Below are 23,268 nucleotides of genomic sequence, written 5' to 3'. Positions count from 1 at the left end.
CTGCTGATTAGAGGCTTCCTCCACCATGAATTTCCCAAAACTCTGCTGATTAGAGGCTTCCTCCACCATGAATTTCCCAAAACTCTGCTGGTTAGAGGTTCTGTCCACCATGAATTTCCAAAAACTCTGCTGGTTAGAGGCTCCTTCCACCATGGATTTCCCACAACTCTGCTGGTTAGGGGCTCCCTCCACCAAGAATTTCCCAAAACTCTGCTGGTTAGAGGCTCCCTCCACCATGAATTTCAAAAAACGCTGCTGGTTAGAGGCTCCCTCCACCATGAATTTCAAAAAAACGCTGCTGGTTAGAGGCTTCTTCCACCATGGATTTCCCACAACTCTATTGGTTAGGGGCTCCCTCCACCAAGAATTTCCCAAAACTCTGCTGGTTAGAGGCTCCCTCCACGATGAATTTCAAAAAACGCTGCTGGTTAGAGGCTTCTTCCACCATGGATTTCCCACAACTCTGCTGATTAGAGGCTCCCTCCACCATGAATTTCCCAAAACTCTGCTGGTTAGAGCCTCCCTCCACCATGAATTTCCCAAAACTCTGCTGGTTAGAGTATTCTTCCACCATGGATTTCACACAACTCTTCTGGTTAGAGTCTCCCTCCACCATGAATTTCCCAAAACTCTGCTGTTTAATGGCTCCCTCCACAATGAATATCCCACAACTCTGCTGGTTAGCGGATCCCTTCACCATGAATTTCCCACAACTCTGCTGGTTAGAGATTACCTCCACCACGAATTTCCCAAAACTCTGCTGGTTAGAGGCTCCCTCCACCATGAATTTCCCAAAACTTTGCTGGTTAGAGGCTCCCTCCACCATGAATTTCCTGAAACTCTGCTGGTTAGATGCTCCTTCCATCATGAGTTTCCCAAAATTCTGCTGGTTAGAGATTACCTCCACCATGAAATTCCCAAAACTCTGCTGGTTAGAGGCTCCCTTCACCATGAATTTCCTAAAACTCTGCTGGTTAGAGGCACCCTCCACCTTGAATTTCCCAAAACTCTGCTGGTAAGAGCCTCCCTCCTCCATGAATTCCCACAACTCTGCTGGTTAGAGGCTCCCTCCACCATGAACTTCCTAAAACTCTGCTGGTTTGATTCTCCCTCCACCATGAATTTCCCACAACTCTGCTTTTTAGAGGCTCCCTCCACCATGAACTTCCTAAAACTCTGCTGGTTTGATTCTCCCTCCACCATGACTTTCCCACAACTCTGCTATTTAGAAGCTCCCTCCACCATGAATTTCCCGAAACTCTGCTGGTTAGAGGCTCACTCCACCATGAGTTTCCCACAAATATGCTGGTTAGAGATTCCCTCCACCATGATTTTCCCAAAACTCTTCTGGTTAGAGGCTCCCTCCACAATGAATATCCTACAACTCTGCTGGTTAGGAGATCCCTCCACCATGAATTTCCCACAACTCTGCTGGTTAGAGGCTCCCTCCAGCATTAATTTCCTAAAACTCTGATGGTAAAAGGCTCCCTCCACCTTGAAATTCCCAAAACTCTGCTGGTTAGAGATTACCTCCACCATGAATTTCCCAAAACTCTGCTGGTTAGAGGCTCCCTCCACCATGAATTTCCCAAAACTCTGCTGGTCAGAGGCTCCCTCCACCATGAATTTCCCACAACTCTGCTGGTTAGAGCCTCCCTCCACCATGAATTTCACAAAACTCTGCTGGTTAGAGGCTCCTTCCGCCATGGAATTCCCACAACTCTGCTGGTTAGAGGTTCCCTCCACCATGAATTTCCCACAACTCTGCTTGTTAGAGGCTCCCTCCACCATGAATTTCCCAAAACTCTGCTGGTTAGAGCCTCCCTCCACCATGAATTTCCCAAAACTCTGCTGGTTAGAGTATTCTTCCACCATGGATTTCCCACAACTCTGCTGGTTAGAGGCTCCCTCCACAATGAATATCCTACAACTCTGCTGGTTAGGAGATCCCTCCACCATGAATTTCCCAAAACTCTGCTGGTTAGAGGCTCCCTCCACCATTAATTTCCTAAAACTCTGCTGGTTAGAGGCTCCCTCCACCATTAATATCCTAAAACTCTGCTGGTTAGAGGTTCCCTCCACCATGAATTTCCCAAAACTCTGCTGGTTAATGGCTCCCTCCACAATGAATATCCCACAACTCTGCTGGTTAGTGGATCCCTTCACCATGAATTTCCCACAACTCTGCTGGTTAGAGATTACCTCCACCACGAATTTCCCAAAACTCTGCTGGTTAGAGGCTCCCTCCACCATGAATTTCCCAAAACTCTGCTGGTTAGGGGCTCCCTCCACCATGAATTTCCCAAAACTCTGCTGGTTAGAGGCTTCCTCCACCATGAATTTCCCAAAACTCTGCTGGTTAGAGGCTCCCTCCACCATGAATTTTCCACAACTCTGCTGGATAGAGTCTCCCTCCACCATGAGATTTCGCAAAACTCTGCTGGTCATAGCCTCCCACCACCATGAATTTCCCAAAACTCTGCTGGTTAAAGGCTTCATACACCAGGGATTTCCCACAACTCTGCTGGTTAGAAGATCGCTCCACCATGAATTTCCCGAAACTCTGCTGGTTAGAGGCTTCTTCCACCATGTATTTCCCACAACTCTGCTGGTTAGAGGCTCCCTCCACCATGAATTTCCTAAAACTCTGCTGGTTAGAGGCTCCCTTCACCATGAATTTCCCAAAACTCTGCTGGTTAGAGGCTCCCTCCACCATGAATTTCCTAAAACTCTGCTGGTTAGAGGCTCCCTTCACCATGAATTTCCTAAAACTCTGCTGGTTAGAGGCACCCTCCACCTTGAATTTCCCAAAACTCTGCTGGTTAGAGCCTCCCTCCTACATGAATTCCCACAACTCTGCTGGTTAGAAGCTCCCTCCACCATGAACTTCCTAAAACTCTGCTGGTTTGATTCTCCCTCCACCATGAAATTCCCACAACTCTGCTTTTTAGAGGCTCCCTCCACCATGAATTTCCTAAAACTCTGCTGGTTAGAGGCTCCCTTCACCACGAATTTCCCAAAACGTTGCTGGTTAGAGGCTCCCTCCACCATGAATTTCCTAAAACTCTGCTGGTTAGAGGCTCCCTCAGCCATGAATTTCCCAAAACTCTGCTGGTTAGAGGCTCCCTCCACCATGAATTTCCCACAACTCTGCTGGTTAATGGCTCCCTCCACCATGAATTTCCCACAACTTTGCTGGTTAGAGGCTCCCTCCACCATGAATTTCCTAAAACTCTGCTGGTTAGAGGCTCCCTCCTCCATGAATTCCCACAACTCTGCTGGTTAGAGGCTCCCTCCACCATGAACTTCCTAAAACTCTGCTGGTTAGATTCTCCCTCCACCATGAATTTCCCACAACTCTGCTGGTTAGAGGCTCCCTCCACTATGAATTTCCCACAACTCTGCTGGTTAATGGCTCCCTCCACCATAAATTTCCCACAACTTTGCTGGTTAGAGGCTCCCTCCACCATGAATTTCCTAAAACTCTGCTGGTTAGAGGCACCCTCCACCATGAATTTCCCACAACTCTGCTGGTTAGAGGCTCCCTCCACCATTAATTTCCTAAAACTCTGCTGGTTAGAGGCTCCCTCCACCTTGAGTTTCCCAAAACTCTGCTGGTTAGAGATTACCTCCACCACGAATTTCCCAAAACTCTGCTGGTTAGAGGCTCCCTCCACCATGAATTTCCCAAAACGTTGCTGGTTAGAGGCTCCCTCCACCATGAATTTCCTGAAACTCTGCTGGTTAGATGCTCCTTCCATCATGAGTTTCCCAAAATTCTGCTGGTTAGAGGTTACCTCCACCATGAAATTCCCAAAACTCTGCTGGTTAGAGGCTCCCTTCACCATGAATTTCCTAAAACTCTGCTGGTTAGAGGCACCCTCCACCTTGAATTTCCCAAAACTCTGCTGGTAAGAGCCTCCCTCCACCATGAATTCCCACAACTCTGCTGGTTAGAGGCTCCCTCTACCATGAACTTCCTAAAACTCTGCTGGTTTGATTCTCCCTCCACCATGAATTTCCCACAACTCTGCTTTTTAGAGGCTCCCTCCACCATGAACTTCCTAAAACTCTGCTGGTTTGATTCTCCCTCAACCATGACTTTCCCACAACTCTGCTGGTTAATGGCTCCCTCCACCATGAATTTCCCAAACCTCTGCTGGTTAGAGGCTCCCTCCACCATGAATTTCCCACAACTCTGCTGGTTAGAGGCTCCCTCCACCATGAATATCCTAAAACTCTGCTGGTTAGAAGCTCCCTCCACCATGAATTTCCCAAAACTCTGCTGGTTGGAGGCTCCCTTCACCATAAATTTCCCACAACTCTGCTGGTTAGAGGCTCCCTCCACCATGAATTTCCCAAACCTCTGCTGGTTAGAGGCTCCCTCCACCATGAATTTCCCACAACTCTGCTGGTTAGAGGCTCCCTCCACCATGAATTTCCCAAAACTCTGCTGGTTAGGGGCTCCCTCCACCATGATTTTCTCACAACTCTTCTGGTTAGAAACTCCCTCCTGCATGAATTTCCCACAACTCTGCTGGTTAATGGCTCCCTCCACCATGAATTTCCCACAACTCTGCTGGTTAGAGGCTCCATCCACCATGAATTTCCTAAAACTATGCTGGTTAGAGGCTCCCTCCACCATGAATTTCCTAAAACTTTGCTGGTTAGAGGCTCCCTCAGCCATGAATTTCCCACAACTATGCTGGTTAGAGTCTCCCTCCACCATTAATTTCCCAAAACTCTGCTGGTTAGAGGCTCCCTCCACCATGAATTTCCCACAACTCTGCAGGTTAATGGCTCCCTCCACCATGAATTTCCCACAACTTTGCTGGTTAGAGGCACCCTCCACCATGAATTTCCTAAAACTCTGCTGTTTAGATGCTCTCTCCATCATGAGTTTCCAAAAACTCTGCTCGTTAGCGGCTACCTCCACCATGAATTTCCTAAAACTCTGCTGGTTAGAGGCACTTTCCACCATGAATTTCCCAAAACTCTGCTGGTTAGAGGCTCCCTCCTCCATGAATTCCCACAACTCTGCTGGTTAGAGTCTCCCTCCACCATGAACTTCCTAAAGCTCTGCTGGTTAGATTCTCCCTCCACCATGAATTTTCCACAACTCTGATTTTTAGAGGCTCCCTCCACCATGAATTTCCCACAACTCTGCTGGTTAGAGGCTCCCTCCACAATGAATATCCCACAACTCTGCTGGTTAATGGCTCCCTCCACAATGAATATCCCACAACTCTGCTGGTTAGAATATCCCTCCACCATGAATTTCCCACAACTCTGCTGGTTAGAGGCTCCCTCCACCATTAATTTCCTAAAACTCTGCTGGTTAGAGGCTCCCTCAGCCATGAATTTCCCACAACTCTGCTGGTTAGAGTCTCCCTCCATTATTAATTTCCCAAAACTCTGCTGGTTAGAGGCTCCCTCCACCATGAATTTCCCACAACTCTGCTGGTTAATGGCTCCCTCCACCATGAATTTCCCAAACCTCTGCTGGTTAGAGGCTCCCTCCACCATGAATTTCCCACAACTCTGCTGGTTAGAGGCTCCCTTCACCATGAATTTCCCAAAACTCTGCTGGTTAGGGGCTCCCTCCACCATGATATTCTCACAACTCTTCTGGTTAGAAACTCCCTCCTGCATGAATTTCCCACAACTCTGCTGGTTAGAGGCTCCCTCCACCATGAATTACCCAAAACTCTGCTGGTTAGAGGCTCCCTCCACCATGAATTTCTCACAACTCTTCTGGTTAGAAGCCCCCTCCACCATGAATTTCCCGAAACTCTGCTGGTTAGAGGCTCCCTCCACATTGAACTTCCCAAAACTCTGCTGGATAGAGGCTCCCTCCACCATGAATTTCCCAAAACTCTGCTGGTTAGAGCCTCTCTCCACCATGAATTTCCCAAAGCTGTGCTGGTTAGAGTCTTCTTCCACCATGGATTTCCCACAACTCTGCTGGTTAGAGATTACCTCCATTATGAATTTCCCAAAACTCTGCTGGTTAGAGGCTCCCTCCACCATGAATTTCCTAAAACTCTGCTGGTTAGAGGCTCCCTCCACCATAAATTTCCCACAACTCTGCTGGTTAGAGGCTCCCTCCACAATGAATATCCCACAACTCTGCTGGTTAGCGGATCCCTCCACCATGAATTTCCGACAACTCTGCTGGTTAGAGGCTCCCTCCACCATTAATTTCCTAAAACTCTGCTGGTTAGAGTCTCCCTCCACCTTGAGTTTCCCAAAACTCTGCTGGTTAGAGATTACCTCCACCATGAATTTCCCAAAACTCTGCTGGTTAGAGGCTCCCTCCACCATGAATTTCCCACAACTCTGCTGGTTAGAGTCTCCCTCCACCATGAATTTCCCAAAACTCTGCTGGTTAGAGGCTCCCTCCACCATGAATTTCCTAAAACTCTGCTGGTTAGAGTCTCCTTCCACCATGAATTTCCCACAACTTTGCTGGTTAATGGCTCCCTCCACAATGAATATCCCACAATTCTGCTGGTTAGCGGATCCCTCCACCATGAATTTCCCACAACTCTGCTGGTTAGAGGCTCCCTCCACCATTAATTTCCTAAAACTCTGCTGGTTAGAGGCTCCCTCCACCTAGAGTTTCCCACAACTCTGCTGGTTAGAGATTATTTCCACCATGAATTTCCCAAAACTCTGCTGGTTAGAGGCTCCCTTCACCATGAATTTCCTAAAACTCTGCTGGTTAGAGGCACCCTCCACCTTGAATTTCCCAAAACTCTGCTGGTTAGAGCCTCCCTCCTCCATGAATTCCCCACAACTCTGCTGGTTAGAGGCTCCCTCCACCATGAACTTCCTAAAACTCTGCTGGTTTGATTCTCCCTCCACCATGAATTTCCCACAACTCTGCTTTTTAGAGGCTCCCTCCACCATGAATTTCCTAAAACTCTGCTGGTTAGAGGCTCCCTTCACCACGAATTTCCCAAAACTTTGCTGGTTAGAGGCTCCCTCCACCATGAATTTCCTAAAACTCTGCTGGTTAGAGGCTCCCTCAGCCATGAATTTCCCACAACTCTGCTGGTTAGAGTCTCCCTCCACCATTAATTTCCCAAAACTCTGCTGGTTAGAGGCTCCCTCCACCATGAATTTCCCACAACTCTGCTGGCTAATGGCTCCCTCCACCATGAATTTCCCACAACTTTGCTGGTTAGAGGCTCCCTCCACCATGAATTTCCTAAAACTCTGCTGGTTAGAGGCACCTTCCACCATGAATTTCCCAAAACTCTGCTGGTTAGAGCCTCCCTCCTCCATGAATTCCCACAACTCTGCTGGTTAGAGGCTCCCTCCACCATGAACTTCCTAAAACTCTGCTGGTTTGATTCTCCCTCCACCATGAATTTCCCACAACTCTGCTGGTTAATGGCTCCCTCCACCATGAATTTCCCACAACTTTGCTGGTTAGAGGCTCCCTCCACCATGAATTTCCTAAGACTCTGCTGTTTAGATGCTCCCTCCATCATGAGTTTCCAAAAACTCTGCTCGTTAGCGGCTACCTCCACCATGAATTTCCTAAAACTCTGCTGGTTAGAGGCACTTTCCACCATGAATTTCCCAAAACTCTGCTGGTTAGAGGCTCCCTCCTCCATGAATTCCCACAACTCTGCTGGTTAGAGTCTCCCTCCACCATGAACTTCCTAAAGCTCTGCTGGTTAGATTCTCCCTCCACCATGAATTTTCCACAACTCTGCTTTTTAGAGGCTCCCTCCACCATGAATTTCCCACAACTCTGCTTTTTAGAGACTCCCTCCACCATGAATTTCCCACAACTCTGCTGGTTAATGGCTCCCTCCACCATGAATTTCCCACAACTTTGCTGGTTAGAGGCTCCCTCCACCATGAATTTCCTAAAACTCTGCTGTTTAGATGCTCCCTCCATCATGAGTTTCCAAAAACTCTGCTCGTTAGCGGCTACCTCCACCATGAATTTCCTAAAACTCTGCTGGTTAGAGGCACTTTCCACCATGAATTTCCCAAAACTCTGCTGGTTAGAGGCTCCCTCCTCCATGAATTCCCACAACTCTGCTGGTTAGAGTCTCCCTCCACCATGAACTTCCTAAAGCTCTGCTGGTTAGATTCTCCCTCCACCATGAATTTTCCACAACTCTGCTTTTTAGAGGCTCCCTCCACCATGAATTTCCCAAAACTCTGCTGGTTAGAGCCTCCCTCCTCCATGAATTTCCACAACTCTGCTGGTTAGAGGCTCCCTCCACCATGAACTTCCTAAAACTCTGCTGGTTTGATTCTCCCTCCACCATGAATTTCTCACAACTCTGCTGGTTAATGGCTCCCTCCACCATGAATTTCCCACAACTTTGCTGGTTAGAGGCTCCCTCCACCATGAATTTCCTAAAACTCTGCTGTTTAGATGCTCCCTCCATCATGAGTTTCCAAAAACTCTGCTCGTTAGCGGCTACCTCCACCATGAATTTCCTAAAACTCTGCTGGTTAGAGGCACTTTCCACCATGAATTTCCCAAAACTCTGCTGGTTAGAGGCTCCCTCCTCCATGAATTCCCACAACTCTGCTGGTTAGAGTCTCCCTCCACCATGAACTTCCTAAAGCTCTGCTGGTTAGATTCTCCCTCCACCATGAATTTTCCACAACTCTACTTTTTAGAGGCTCCCTCCACCATGAATTTCCTAAAACTCTGCTGGTTAGAGGCTCCCTCCACCATGAATTTCCCACAACTCTGCTGGTTAGAGGCTCCCTCCACCATGAATTACCCAAAACTCTGCTGGTTAGAGGCTCCCTCCACCATGAATTTCTCACAACTCTTCTGGTTAGAAGCCCCCTCCACCATGAATTTCCCGAAACTCTGCTGGTTAGAGGCTCCCTCCACATTGAACTTCCCAAAACTCTGCTGGATAGAGGCTCCCTCCACCATGAATTTCCCAAAACTCTGCTGGTTAGAGCCTCTCTCCACCATGAATTTCCCAAAGCTGTGCTGGTTAGAGTCTTCTTCCACCATGGATTTCCCACAACTCTGCTGGTTAGAGATTACCTCCATTATGAATTTCCCAAAACTCTGCTGGTTAGAGGCTCCCTCCACCATGAATTTCCTAAAACTCTGCTGGTTAGAGGCTCCCTCCACCATAAATTTCCCACAACTCTGCTGGTTAGAGGCTCCCTCCACAATGAATATCCCACAACTCTGCTGGTTAGCGGATCCCTCCACCATGAATTTCCGACAACTCTGCTGGTTAGAGGCTCCCTCCACCATTAATTTCCTAAAACTCTGCTGGTTAGAGTCTCCCTCCACCTTGAGTTTCCCAAAACTCTGCTGGTTAGAGATTACCTCCACCATGAATTTCCCAAAACTCTGCTGGTTAGAGGCTCCCTCCACCATGAATTTCCCACAACTCTGCTGGTTAGAGTCTCCCTCCACCATGAATTTCCCAAAACTCTGCTGGTTAGAGGCTCCCTCCACCATGAATTTCCTAAAACTCTGCTGGTTAGAGTCTCCTTCCACCATGAATTTCCCACAACTTTGCTGGTTAATGGCTCCCTCCACAATGAATATCCCACAATTCTGCTGGTTAGCGGATCCCTCCACCATGAATTTCCCACAACTCTGCTGGTTAGAGGCTCCCTCCACCATTAATTTCCTAAAACTCTGCTGGTTAGAGGCTCCCTCCACCTAGAGTTTCCCACAACTCTGCTGGTTAGAGATTATTTCCACCATGAATTTCCCAAAACTCTGCTGGTTAGAGGCTCCCTTCACCATGAATTTCCTAAAACTCTGCTGGTTAGAGGCACCCTCCACCTTGAATTTCCCAAAACTCTGCTGGTTAGAGCCTCCCTCCTCCATGAATTCCCCACAACTCTGCTGGTTAGAGGCTCCCTCCACCATGAACTTCCTAAAACTCTGCTGGTTTGATTCTCCCTCCACCATGAATTTCCCACAACTCTGCTTTTTAGAGGCTCCCTCCACCATGAATTTCCTAAAACTCTGCTGGTTAGAGGCTCCCTTCACCACGAATTTCCCAAAACTTTGCTGGTTAGAGGCTCCCTCCACCATGAATTTCCTAAAACTCTGCTGGTTAGAGGCTCCCTCAGCCATGAATTTCCCACAACTCTGCTGGTTAGAGTCTCCCTCCACCATTAATTTCCCAAAACTCTGCTGGTTAGAGGCTCCCTCCACCATGAATTTCCCACAACTCTGCTGGCTAATGGCTCCCTCCACCATGAATTTCCCACAACTTTGCTGGTTAGAGGCTCCCTCCACCATGAATTTCCTAAAACTCTGCTGGTTAGAGGCACCTTCCACCATGAATTTCCCAAAACTCTGCTGGTTAGAGCCTCCCTCCTCCATGAATTCCCACAACTCTGCTGGTTAGAGGCTCCCTCCACCATGAACTTCCTAAAACTCTGCTGGTTTGATTCTCCCTCCACCATGAATTTCCCACAACTCTGCTGGTTAATGGCTCCCTCCACCATGAATTTCCCACAACTTTGCTGGTTAGAGGCTCCCTCCACCATGAATTTCCTAAGACTCTGCTGTTTAGATGCTCCCTCCATCATGAGTTTCCAAAAACTCTGCTCGTTAGCGGCTACCTCCACCATGAATTTCCTAAAACTCTGCTGGTTAGAGGCACTTTCCACCATGAATTTCCCAAAACTCTGCTGGTTAGAGGCTCCCTCCTCCATGAATTCCCACAACTCTGCTGGTTAGAGTCTCCCTCCACCATGAACTTCCTAAAGCTCTGCTGGTTAGATTCTCCCTCCACCATGAATTTTCCACAACTCTGCTTTTTAGAGGCTCCCTCCACCATGAATTTCCCACAACTCTGCTTTTTAGAGACTCCCTCCACCATGAATTTCCCACAACTCTGCTGGTTAATGGCTCCCTCCACCATGAATTTCCCACAACTTTGCTGGTTAGAGGCTCCCTCCACCATGAATTTCCTAAAACTCTGCTGTTTAGATGCTCCCTCCATCATGAGTTTCCAAAAACTCTGCTCGTTAGCGGCTACCTCCACCATGAATTTCCTAAAACTCTGCTGGTTAGAGGCACTTTCCACCATGAATTTCCCAAAACTCTGCTGGTTAGAGGCTCCCTCCTCCATGAATTCCCACAACTCTGCTGGTTAGAGTCTCCCTCCACCATGAACTTCCTAAAGCTCTGCTGGTTAGATTCTCCCTCCACCATGAATTTTCCACAACTCTGCTTTTTAGAGGCTCCCTCCACCATGAATTTCCCAAAACTCTGCTGGTTAGAGCCTCCCTCCTCCATGAATTTCCACAACTCTGCTGGTTAGAGGCTCCCTCCACCATGAACTTCCTAAAACTCTGCTGGTTTGATTCTCCCTCCACCATGAATTTCTCACAACTCTGCTGGTTAATGGCTCCCTCCACCATGAATTTCCCACAACTTTGCTGGTTAGAGGCTCCCTCCACCATGAATTTCCTAAAACTCTGCTGTTTAGATGCTCCCTCCATCATGAGTTTCCAAAAACTCTGCTCGTTAGCGGCTACCTCCACCATGAATTTCCTAAAACTCTGCTGGTTAGAGGCACTTTCCACCATGAATTTCCCAAAACTCTGCTGGTTAGAGGCTCCCTCCTCCATGAATTCCCACAACTCTGCTGGTTAGAGTCTCCCTCCACCATGAACTTCCTAAAGCTCTGCTGGTTAGATTCTCCCTCCACCATGAATTTTCCACAACTCTGCTTTTTAGAGGCTCCCTCCACCATGAATTTCCTAAAACTCTGCTGGTTAGAGGCTCCCTCCACCATGAATTTCCTAAAACTTTGCTGGTTAGAGGCTCCCTCCACCATGAATTTCCCACAACTCTGCTGGTTAATGGCTCCCTCCACCATGAATTTCCCACAACTTTGCTGGTTAGAGGCTCCCTCCACCATGAATTTCCTAAAACTCTGCTGTTTAGATGCTCCCTCCATCATGAGTTTCCAAAAACTCTGCTCGTTAGCGGCTACCTCCACCATGAATTTCCTAAAACTCTGCTGGTTAGAGGCACTTTCCACCATGAATTTCCCAAAACTCTGCTGGTTAGAGGCTCCCTCCTCCATGAATTCCCACAACTCTGCTGGTTAGAGTCTCCCTCCACCATGAACTTCCTAAAGCTCTGCTGGTTAGATTCTCCCTCCACCATGAAATTTCCACAACTCTGCTTTTTAGAGGCTCCCTCCACCATGAATTTCCCACAACTCTGCTGGTTAGAGGCTCCCTCCACAATGAATATCCCACAACTCTGCTGGTTCGGAGATCCCTCCACCATGAATTTCCCACAACTCTGCTGGTTAGAGGCTCCCTCCACCATTAATTTCCTAAAACTCTGATGGTAAAAGGCTCCCTCCACCTTGAAATTCCCAAAACTCTGCTGGTTAGAGATTACATCCACCATGAATTTCCCAAAACTCTGCTGGTTAGAGGCTCCCTCCACCATGAATTTCCCAAAACTCTGCTGGTTAGAGGCTCCCTCCACCATGAATTTCCCACAACTCTGCTGGTTAATGGCTCCCTCCACAATGAATATCCCACAACTCTGCTGGTTAGAATATCCCTCCACCATGAATTTCCCACAACTCTGCTGGTTAGAGGCTCCCTCCACCATTAATTTCCTAAAACTCTGCTAGTTAGAGGCTCCCTCCACCTTGAGTTTCCCAAAACTCTGCTGGTTAGAGATTACCTCCACCATGAATTTCCCACAACTTTGCTGGTTAGAGGCTCCCTCCACCATGAATTTCCCAAAACTCTGCTGGTTAGAATCTACCTCCACCATGAATTTCCCAAAACTCTGCTAGTTAGAGGTTCCCTCCACCATGAATTTCCCACAACTCTGCTTTTTAGAGGCTCCCTCCACCATGAACTTCCTAAAACTCTGCTGGTTTGATTCTCCCTCCACCATGACTTTCCCACAACTCTGCTATTTAGAAGCTCCCTCCACCATGAATTTCTCGAAACTCTGCTGGTTAGAGGCTCCCTCCACCATGAGTTTCCCACAAATATGCTGGTTAGAGATTCCCTCCACCATGAATTTCCCAAAACTCTGCTGGTTAGAGGCTTGCTACACCCAGATTTCAGAAAACTCTGCTGGTTAAAGGCTCCCTCCACCATGATTTTCCCAAAACTTTGCTGGTTAGAGGCTCCCTCCACCATGAATTTCCCACAACTCTGCTGGATAGAGTCTCCCTCCACCATGAGTTTTCGCAAAACTCTGCTGGTCATAGCCTCCCACCACCATGAGTTTCCCAAAACTCTGCTGGTTAGAGGCTTCTTCCACCAGGGATTTCCCACAACTCTGCTGGTTAGAGGCTCGCTCCACCATGAATTTCCCACAGCTCTGCTGGTTAATGGCTCCCTCCACAATGAATTTCCCACAACTCTGCTGGTTAGAGGATGCCTCCACCAGGAATTTCCTAAAACTCTGCTGGTTAGAGCATCCCTCCACTATGATTTTCCCACAACTCTGCTGGTTAGAGGCTCCTTCCTCCATAAAATTCCCACAACTCTGCTGGTTAGAGCCTCCCTCCACCATGAATTTCACAAAACTCTGCTGGTTAGAGGCTCCCTCCACAATGAATATCCCACAACTCTGCTGGTTCGGAGATCCCTCCACCATGAATTTCCCACAACTCTGCTGGTTAGAGGCTCCCTCCACCATTAATTTCCTAAAACTCTGATGGTAAAAGGCTCCCTCCACCTTGAAATTCCCAAAACTCTGCTGGTTAGAGATTACATCCACCATGAATTTCCCAAAACTCTGCTGGTTAGAGGCTCCCTCCACCATGAATTTCCCAAAACTCTGCTGGTTAGAGGCTCCCTCCACCATGAATTTCCCACAACTCTGCTGGTTAATGGCTCCCTCCACAATGAATATCCCACAACTCTGCTGGTTAGAATATCCCTCCACCATGAATTTCCCACAACTCTGCTGGTTAGAGGCTCCCTCCACCATTAATTTCCTAAAACTCTGCTAGTTAGAGGCTCCCTCCACCTTGAGTTTCCCAAAACTCTGCTGGTTAGAGATTACCTCCACCATGAATTTCCCACAACTTTGCTGGTTAGAGGCTCCCTCCACCATGAATTTCCCAAAACTCTGCTGGTAAGAATCTACCTCCACCATGAATTTCCCAAAACTCTGCTAGTTAGAGGTTCCCTCCACCATGAATTTCCCACAACTCTGCTTTTTAGAGGCTCCCTCCACCATGAACTTCCTAAAACTCTGCTGGTTTGATTCTCCCTCCACCATGACTTTCCCACAACTCTGCTATTTAGAAGCTCCCTCCACCATGAATTTCCCGAAACTCTGCTGGTTAGAGGCTCCCTCCACCATGAGTTTCCCACAAATATGCTGGTTAGAGATTCCCTCCACCATGAATTTCCCAAAACTCTGCTGGTTAGAGGCTTGCTACACCCAGATTTCAGAAAACTCTGCTGGTTAAAGGCTCCCTCCACCATGATTTTCCCAAAACTTTGCTGGTTAGAGGCTCCCTCCACCATGAATTTCCCACAACTCTGCTGGATAGAGTCTCCCTCCACCATGAGTTTTCGCAAAACTCTGCTGGTCATAGCCTCCCACCACCATGAGTTTCCCAAAACTCTGCTGGTTAGAGGCTTCTTCCACCAGGGATTTCCCACAACTCTGCTGGTTAGAGGCTCGCTCCACCATGAATTTCCCACAGCTCTGCTGGTTAATGGCTCCCTCCACAATGAATTTCCCACAACTCTGCTGGTTAGAGGATGCCTCCACCAGGAATTTCCTAAAACTCTGCTGGTTAGAGCATCCCTCCACTATGATTTTCCCACAACTCTGCTGGTTAGAGGCTCCTTCCTCCATAAAATTCCCACAACTCTGCTGGTTAGAGCCTCCCTCCACCATGAATTTCACAAAACTCTGCTGGTTAGAGGCTCCTTCCGCCATGGAATTCCCACAACTCTGCTGGTTAGAGGCTCCCTCCACCATGAATTTCCCAAAACTTTGCTGGTTAGAGGCTCCCTCCACCATGAATTTCCCGAAACTCTGCTGGTTAGAGGCTTCTTCCACCATGGATTTCCCACAACTCTGCTGGTTAGTCTCCCTCCACCATGAATTTCCCAAAACTCTGCTGGTTAGAGGCTTCCTCCACCATAAATTTCCTAAAACTCTGCTGGTTAGAGGCTCCCTCCACCATGAATTTCCCAAAACTCTGCTGGTTAGAGGCTCCCTCCACCATGAATTTCCCACAACTCTGCTTGTTAGAGGCTCCCTTTACTATGAATTTCCCAAAACTCTGCTGGTTAGAGGCTCCCTCCACAATGAATTTCCCACAACTCTGCTGGTTAATGGCACCCTCCACAATGAATTTCCCACAACTCTGCTGGTTAGAGGCTCCCTTTACTATGAATTTCCCAAAACTCTACTGGTTAGAGGCTCCCTCCACTATGAATTTCCTAAATCTTTGCTGGTTAGAGATTCCCTCCACCATGAATTTCCCAAAACTCTGCTGGTTAGAGGTTCCGTCCACCATGAATTTCCAAAAACTCTGCTGGTTAGAGGCTCCTTCCACCATGGTTTTTCCACAACTCTGCTGGTTAGGGGCTCCCTCCACCAAGAATTTCCCAAAACTCTGCTGGTTAGAGGCTCCCTCCACGATGAATTTCAAAAAACGCTGCTGGTTAGAGGCTCCCTCCACCATGGATTTCCCACAACTCTGCTGATTAGAGGCTCCCTCCACCATGAATTTCCCACAACTCTGCTGGTTAGAAGCTCCCTCCACCATGAATTTCCCAAAACTCTGCTAGTTAGAGCCTCCCTCCACCATGAATTTCCCAAAACTCTGCTGGTTAGAGTATTCTTCCACCATGGATTTCACACAACTCTTCTGGTTAGAATCTCCCTCCACCATGAATTTCCCAAAACTCTGCTGGTTAGAGGCTCCCTCCACCATGAATTTCCCAAAACTCTGCTGGTTAGAGGCTCCCTCCATCATTAATTTCCTAAAACTCTGCTGGTTAGAGGTTCCCTCCACCATGAATTTCCCAAAACTCTTCTGGTTAATGGCTACCTCCACAATGAATATCCCACAACTCTGCTGGTTAGCGGATCCCTCCACCATGAATTTCCCACAACTCTGCTGGTTAGAGGCTCCCTCCACCATTAATTTCCTAAAACTCTGCTGGTTAGAGGCTCCCTCCACCTTGAGTTTCCCAAAACTCTGCTGGTTAGAGATTACCTCCACCACGAATTTCCCAAAACTCTGCTGGTTAGAGGCTCCCTCCACCATGAATTTCCCAAAACGTTGCTGGTTAGAGGCTCCCTCCACCATGAATTTCCTGAAACTCTGCTGGTTAGATGCTCCTTCCATCATGAGTTTCCCAAAATTCTGCTGGTTAGAGGTTACCTCCACCATGAAATTCCCAAAACTCTGCTGGTTAGAGGCTCCCTTCACCATGAATTTCCTAAAACTCTGCTGGTTAGAGCCACCCTCCACCTTGAATTTCCCAAAACTCTGCTGGTAAGAGCCTCCCTCCTCCATGAATTCCCACAACTCTGCTGGTTAGAGGATCCCTCTACCATGAACTTCCTAAAACTCTGCTGGTTTGATTCTCCCTCCACCATGAATTTCCCACAACTCTGCTTTTTAGAGGCTCCCTCCACCATGAACTTCCTAAAACTCTGCTGGTTTGATTCTCCCTCAACCATGACTTTCCCACAACTCTGCTATTTAGAAGCTCCCTCCACCATGAATTTCCCGAAACTCTGCTGGTTAGAGGCTCACTCCACCATGAGTTTCCCACAAATATGCTGGTTAGAGATTCCCTCCACCATGAATTTCCCAAAACTCTGCTGGTCATAGCCTCCCACCACCATGAATTTCCCAAAACTCTGCTGGTTAGAGGCTTCATCCACCAGGGATTTCCCACAACTCTGCTGGTTAGAAGATCGCTCCACCATGAATTTCCCGAAACTCTGCTGGTTAGAGGCTTCTTCCACCATGTATTTCCCACAACTCTGCTGGTTAGAGGCTCCCTCCACCATGAATTTCCTAAAACTCTGCTGGTTAGAGGCTCCCTTCACCATGAATTTCCCAAAACTCTGCTGGTTAGAGGCTCCCTCCACCATGAATTTCCTAAAACTCTGCTGGTTAGAGGCTCCCTTCACCATGAATTTCCTAAAACTCTGCTGGTTAGAGGCACCCTCCACCTTGAATTTCCCAAAACTCTGCTGGTTAGAGGCTCCTTCCTCCATGAATTCCCACAACTCTGCTGGTTAGAGGCTCCCTCCACCATGAACTTCCTAAAACTCTGCTGGTTTGATTCTCCCTCCACCATGAATTTCCCACAACTCTGCTTTTTAGAGGCTCCCTCCACCATGAACTTCCTAAAACTCTGCTGGTTTGATTCTCCCTCAACCATGACTTTCCCACAACTCTGCTATTTAGAAGCTCCCTCCACCATGAATTTCCCGAAACTCTGCTGGTTAGAGGCTCACTCCACCATGAGTTTCCCACAAATATGCTGGTTAGAGATTCCCTCCACCATGAATTTCCCAAAACTCTGCTGGTTAGGGGCTCCCTCCACCATGAATTTCCCAAAACTCTGCTGGTTAGAGGCTTCCTCCACCATGAATTTCCCAAAACTCTGCTGGTTAGAGGCTCCCTCCACCATGAATTTTCCACAACTCTGCTGGATAGAGTCTCCCTCCACCATGAGTTTTCGCAAAACTCTGCTGGTCATAGCCTCCCACCACCATGAATTTCCCAAAACTCTGCTGGTTAGAGGCTTCATCCACCAGGGATTTCCCACAACTCTGCTGGTTAGAAGATCGCTCCACCATGAATTTCCCGAAACTCTGCTGGTTAGAGGCTTCTTCCACCATGTATTTCCCACAACTCTGCTGGTTAGAGGCTCCCTCCACCATGAATTTCCTAAAACTCTGCTGGTTAGAGGCTCCCTTCACCATGAATTTCCCAAAACTCTGCTGGTTAGAGGCTCCCTCCACCATGAATTTCCTAAAACTCTGCTGGTTAGAGGCTCCCTTCACCATGAATTTCCTAAAACTCTGCTGGTTAGAGGCACCCTCCACCTTGAATTTCCCAAAACTCTGCTGGTTAGAGGCTCCCTCCTCCATGAATTCCCACAACTCTGCTGGTTAGAGGCTCCCTCCACCATGAACTTCCTAAAACTCTGCTGGTTTGATTCTCCCTCCACCATGAATTTCCCACAACTCTGCTTTTTAGAGGCTCCCTCCACCATGAATTTCCTAAAACTCTGCTGGTTAGAGGCTCCCTTCACCACGAATTTCCCAAAACTTTGCTGGTTAGAGGCTCCCTCCACCATGAATTTCCTAAAACTCTGCTGGTTAGAAGCTCCCTCAGCCATGAATTTCCCACAACTCTGCTGGTTAGAGGCTCCCTCCATTATTAATTTCCCAAAACTCTGCTGGTTAGAGGCTCCCTCCACCATGAATTTCCCACAACTCTGCTGGTTAATGGCTCCCTCCACCATGAATTTCCCACAACTTTGCTGGTTAGAGGCTCCCTCCACCATGAATTTCCTAAAACTCTGCTGGTTAGAGGCACCCTCCACCATGAATTTCCCAAAACTCTGCTGGTTAGAGGCTCCCTCCTCCATGAATTCCCACAACTCTGCTGGTTAGAGGCTCCCTCCACCATGAACTTCCTAAAGCTCTGCTGGTTAGATTCTCCCTCCACCATTAATTTCCCAAAACTCTGCTGGTTAGAGGCTCCCTCCACTATGAATTTCCCACAACTCTGCTGGTTAATGGCTCCCTCCACCATGAATTTCCCACAACTTTGCTGGTTAGAGGCTCCCTCCACCATGAATTTCCTAAAACTCTGCTGGTTAGAGGCACTATCCACCATGAATTTCCCAAAACTCTACTGGTTAGAGGCTCCCTCCTCCATGAATTCCCACAACTCTGCTGGTTAGAGGCTCCCTCCACCATGAATTTCCCAAACCTCAGCTGGTTAGAGGCTCCCTCCACCATGAATTTCCCACAACTCTGCTGGTTAATGGCTCCCTCCACCATGAATTTCCCACAACTTTGCTGGTTAGAGGCTCCCTCCACCATGAATATCCTAAAACTCTGCTGGTTAGAAGCTCCCTCCACCATGAATTTCCCAAAACTCTGCTGGTTGGAGGCTCCCTTCACCATAAATTTCCCACAACTCTGCTGGTTAGAGTCTCCCTCCACCATGAATTTCCCAAACCTCTGCTGGTTAGAGGCTCCCTCCACCATGAATTTCCCACAACTCTGCTGGTTAGAGGCTCCCTCCACCATGAATTTCCCAAAATTCTGCTGGTTAGGGGCTCCCTCCACCATGATTTTCTCACAACTCTTCTGGTTAGAAACTCCCTCCTGCATGAATTTCCCACAACTCTGCTGGTTAATGGCTCCCTCCACCATGAATTTCCCACAACTCTGCTGGTTAGAGGCTCCCTCCACCATGAATTTCCCAAAACTCTGCTTTTTAGAGGCTCCCTCCACCATGAATTTCTCACAACTCTTCTGGTTAGAAGCCCCCTCCACCATGAATTTCCCGAAAATCTGCTGGTTAGAGGCTCCCTCCACATTGAACTTCCCAAAACTCTGCTGGATAGAGGCTCCCTCCACCATGAATTTCCCAAAACTCTGCTGGTTAGAGCCTCTCTCCACCATGAATTTCCCAAAACTGTGCTGGTTAGAGTCTTCTTCCACCATGGATTTCCCACAACTCTGCTGGTTAGAGATTACCTCCATTATGAATTTACCAAAACTCTGCTGGTTAGAGGCTCCCTCCACCATGAATTTCCTAAAACTCTGCTGGTTAGAGGCTCCCTCCACCATAAATTTCCCACAACTCTGCTGGTTAGAGGCTCCCTCCACAATGAATATCCCACAACTCTGCTGGTTAGCGGATCCCTCCACCATGAATTTCCGACAACTCTCCTGGTTAGAGGCTCCCTCCACCATTAATTTCCTAAAACTCTGCTGGTTAGAGGCTCCCTCCACCTTGAGTTTCCCAAAACTCTGCTGGTTAGAGATTACCTCCACCATGAATTTCCCAAAACTCTGCTGGTTAGAGGCTCCCTCCACCATGAATTTCCCAAAACTCTGCTGGTTAGAGTCTCCCTCCACCATGAATTTCCCAAAACTCTGCTGGTTAGAGGCTCCCTCCACCATGAATTTCCTAAAACTCTGCTGGTTAGAGTCTCCTTCCACCATGAATTTCCCACAACTTTGCTGGTTAATGGCTCCCTCCACAATGAATATCCCACAATTCTGCTGGTTAGCGGATCCCTCCACCATGAATTTCCCACAACTCTGCTGGTTAGAGGCTCCCTCCACCATTAATTTCCTAAAACTCTGCTGGTTAGAGGCTCCCTCCACCTAGAGTTTCCCACAACTCTGCTGGTTAGAGATTACCTCCACCATGAATTTCCCAAAACTCTGCTGGTTAGAGGCTCCCTTCACCATGAATTTCCTAAAACTCTGCTGGTTAGAGGCACCCTCCACCTTGAATTTCCCAAAACTCTGCTGGTTAGAGCCTCCCTTCTCCATGAATTCCCACAGCTCTGCTGGTTAGAGGCTCCCTCCACCATGAACTTCCTAAAACTCTGCTGGTTTGATTCTCCCTCCACCATGAATTTCCCACAACTCTGCTTTTTAGAGGCTCCCTCCACCATGAATTTCCTAAAACTTTGCTGGTTAGAGGCTCCCTCCACCATAAATTTCCTAAAACTCTGCTGGTTAGAGGCTCCCTCAGCCATGAATTTCCCACAACTCTGCTGGTTAGAGTCTCCCTCCACCATTAATTTCCCAAAACTCTGCTGGTTAGAGGCTCCCTCCACCATGAATTTCCCACAACTCTGCTGGTTAATGGCTCCCTCCACCATGAATTTCCCACAACTTTGCTGGTTAGAGGCTCCCTCCACCATGAAATTCCTAAAACTCTGCTGGTTAGAGGCACTTTCCACCATGAATTTCCCAAAACTCTGCTGGTTAGAGCCTCCCTCCTCCATGAATTCCCACAACTCTGCTGGTTAGAGGCTCCCTCCACCATGAACTTCCTAAAACTCTGCTGGTTTGATTCTCCCTCCACCATGAATTTCCCACAACTCTGCCTTTTAGAGGCTCCCTCCACCAAGAATTTCCTAAAACTCTGCTGGTTAGAGGCTCCCTCCACCATGAATTTCCTAAAACTTTGCTGGTTAGAGGCTCCCTCAGCCATGAATTTCCCACAACTATGCTGGTTAGAGTCTCCCTCCACCATAAATTTCCCAAAACTCTGCTGGTTAGAGGCTCCCTCCACCATGAATTTCCCACAACTCTGCTGGTTAATGGCTCCCTCCACCATGAATTTCCCACAACTTTGCTGGTTAGAGGCTCCCTCCACCAGGAATTTCCTAAAACTCTGCTGTTTAGATGCTCCCTCCATCATGAGTTTCCAAAAACTCTGCTCGTTAGCGGCTACCTCCACCATGAATTTCCTAAAGCTCTGCTGGTTAGATTCTCCCTCCACCATGAATTTTCCACAACTCTGCTTTTTAGAGGCTCCCTCCACCATGAATTTCCCAAAACTCTGCTGGTTAGAGGCTCCCTCCACAATGAACTTCCTAAAGCTCTGCTGGTTAGATTCTCCCTCCACCATGAATTTTCCACAACTCTGCTTTTTAGAGGCTCCCTCCACCATGAATTTCCCAAAACTCTGCTGGTTAGAGGCTCCCTCCATCATTAATTTCCTAAAACTCTGCTGGTTAGAGGTTCCCTCCACCATGAATTTCCCAAAACTCTGCTGGTTAATGGCTACCTCCACAATGAATATCCCACAACTCTGCTGGTTAGCGGATCCCTCCACCATGAATTTCCCACAACTCTGCTGGTTAGAGGCTCCCTCCACCATTAATTTCCTAAAACTCTGCTGGTTAGAGGCTCCCTCCACCTTGAGTTTCCCAAAACTCTGCTGGTTAGAGATTACCTCCACCACGAATTTCCCAAAACTCTGCTGGTTAGAGGCTCCCTCCACCATGAATTTCCCAAAACGTTGCTGGTTAGAGGCTCCCTCCACCATGAATTTCCTGAAACTCTGCTGGTTAGATGCTCCTTCCATCATGAGTTTCCCAAAATTCTGCTGGTTAGAGGTTACCTCCACCATGAAATTCCCAAAACTCTGCTGGTTAGAGGCTCCCTTCACCATGAATTTCCTAAAACTCTGCTGGTTAGAGGCACCCTCCACCTTGAATTTCCCAAAACTCTGCTGGTAAGAGCCTCCCTCCTCCATGAATTCCCACAACTCTGCTGGTTAGAGGCTCCCTCTGCTGGTTAGAGGCTCTACCATGAACTTCCTAAAACTCTGCTGGTTTGATTCTCCCTCCACCATGAATTTCCCACAACTCTGCTTTTTAGAGGCTCCCTCCACCATGAACTTCCTAAAACTCTGCTGGTTTGATTCTCCCTCAACCATGACTTTCCCACAACTCTGCTATTTAGAAGCTCCCTCCACCATGAATTTCCCGAAACTCTGCTGGTTAGAGGCTCACTCCACCATGAGTTTCCCACAAATATGCTGGTTAGAGATTCCCTCCACCATGAATTTCCCAAAACTCTGCTGGTCATAGCCTCCCACCACCATGAATTTCCCAAAACTCTGCTGGTTAGAGGCTTCATCCACCAGGGATTTCCCACAACTCTGCTGGTTAGAAGATCGCTCCACCATGAATTTCCCGAAACTCTGCTGGTTAGAGGCTTCTTCCACCATGTATTTCCCACAACTCTGCTGGTTAGAGGCTCCCTCCACCATGAATTTCCTAAAACTCTGCTGGTTAGAGGCTCCCTTCACCATGAATTTCCCAAAACTCTGCTGGTTAGAGGCTCCCTCCACCATGAATTTCCTAAAACTCTGCTGGTTAGAGGCTCCCTTCACCATGAATTTCCTAAAACTCTGCTGGTTAGAGGCACCCTCCACCTTGAATTTCCCAAAACTCTGCTGGTTAGAGGCTCCTTCCTCCATGAATTCCCACAACTCTGCTGGTTAGAGGCTCCCTCCACCATGAACTTCCTAAAACTCTGCTGGTTTGATTCTCCCTCCACCATGAATTTCCCACAACTCTGCTTTTTAGAGGCTCCCTCCACCATGAACTTCCTAAAACTCTGCTGGTTTGATTCTCCCTCAACCATGACTTTCCCACAACTCTGCTATTTAGAAGCTCCCTCCACCATGAATTTCCCGAAACTCTGCTGGTTAGAGGCTCACTCCACCATGAGTTTCCCACAAATATGCTGGT

This window comes from Leptodactylus fuscus, chromosome 1 (assembly GCF_031893055.1).
Source record: "Leptodactylus fuscus isolate aLepFus1 chromosome 1, aLepFus1.hap2, whole genome shotgun sequence".
Lineage (NCBI taxonomy): Eukaryota > Metazoa > Chordata > Amphibia > Anura > Leptodactylidae > Leptodactylus > Leptodactylus fuscus.
Note: the sequence above shows the minus strand (reverse complement) of the source record.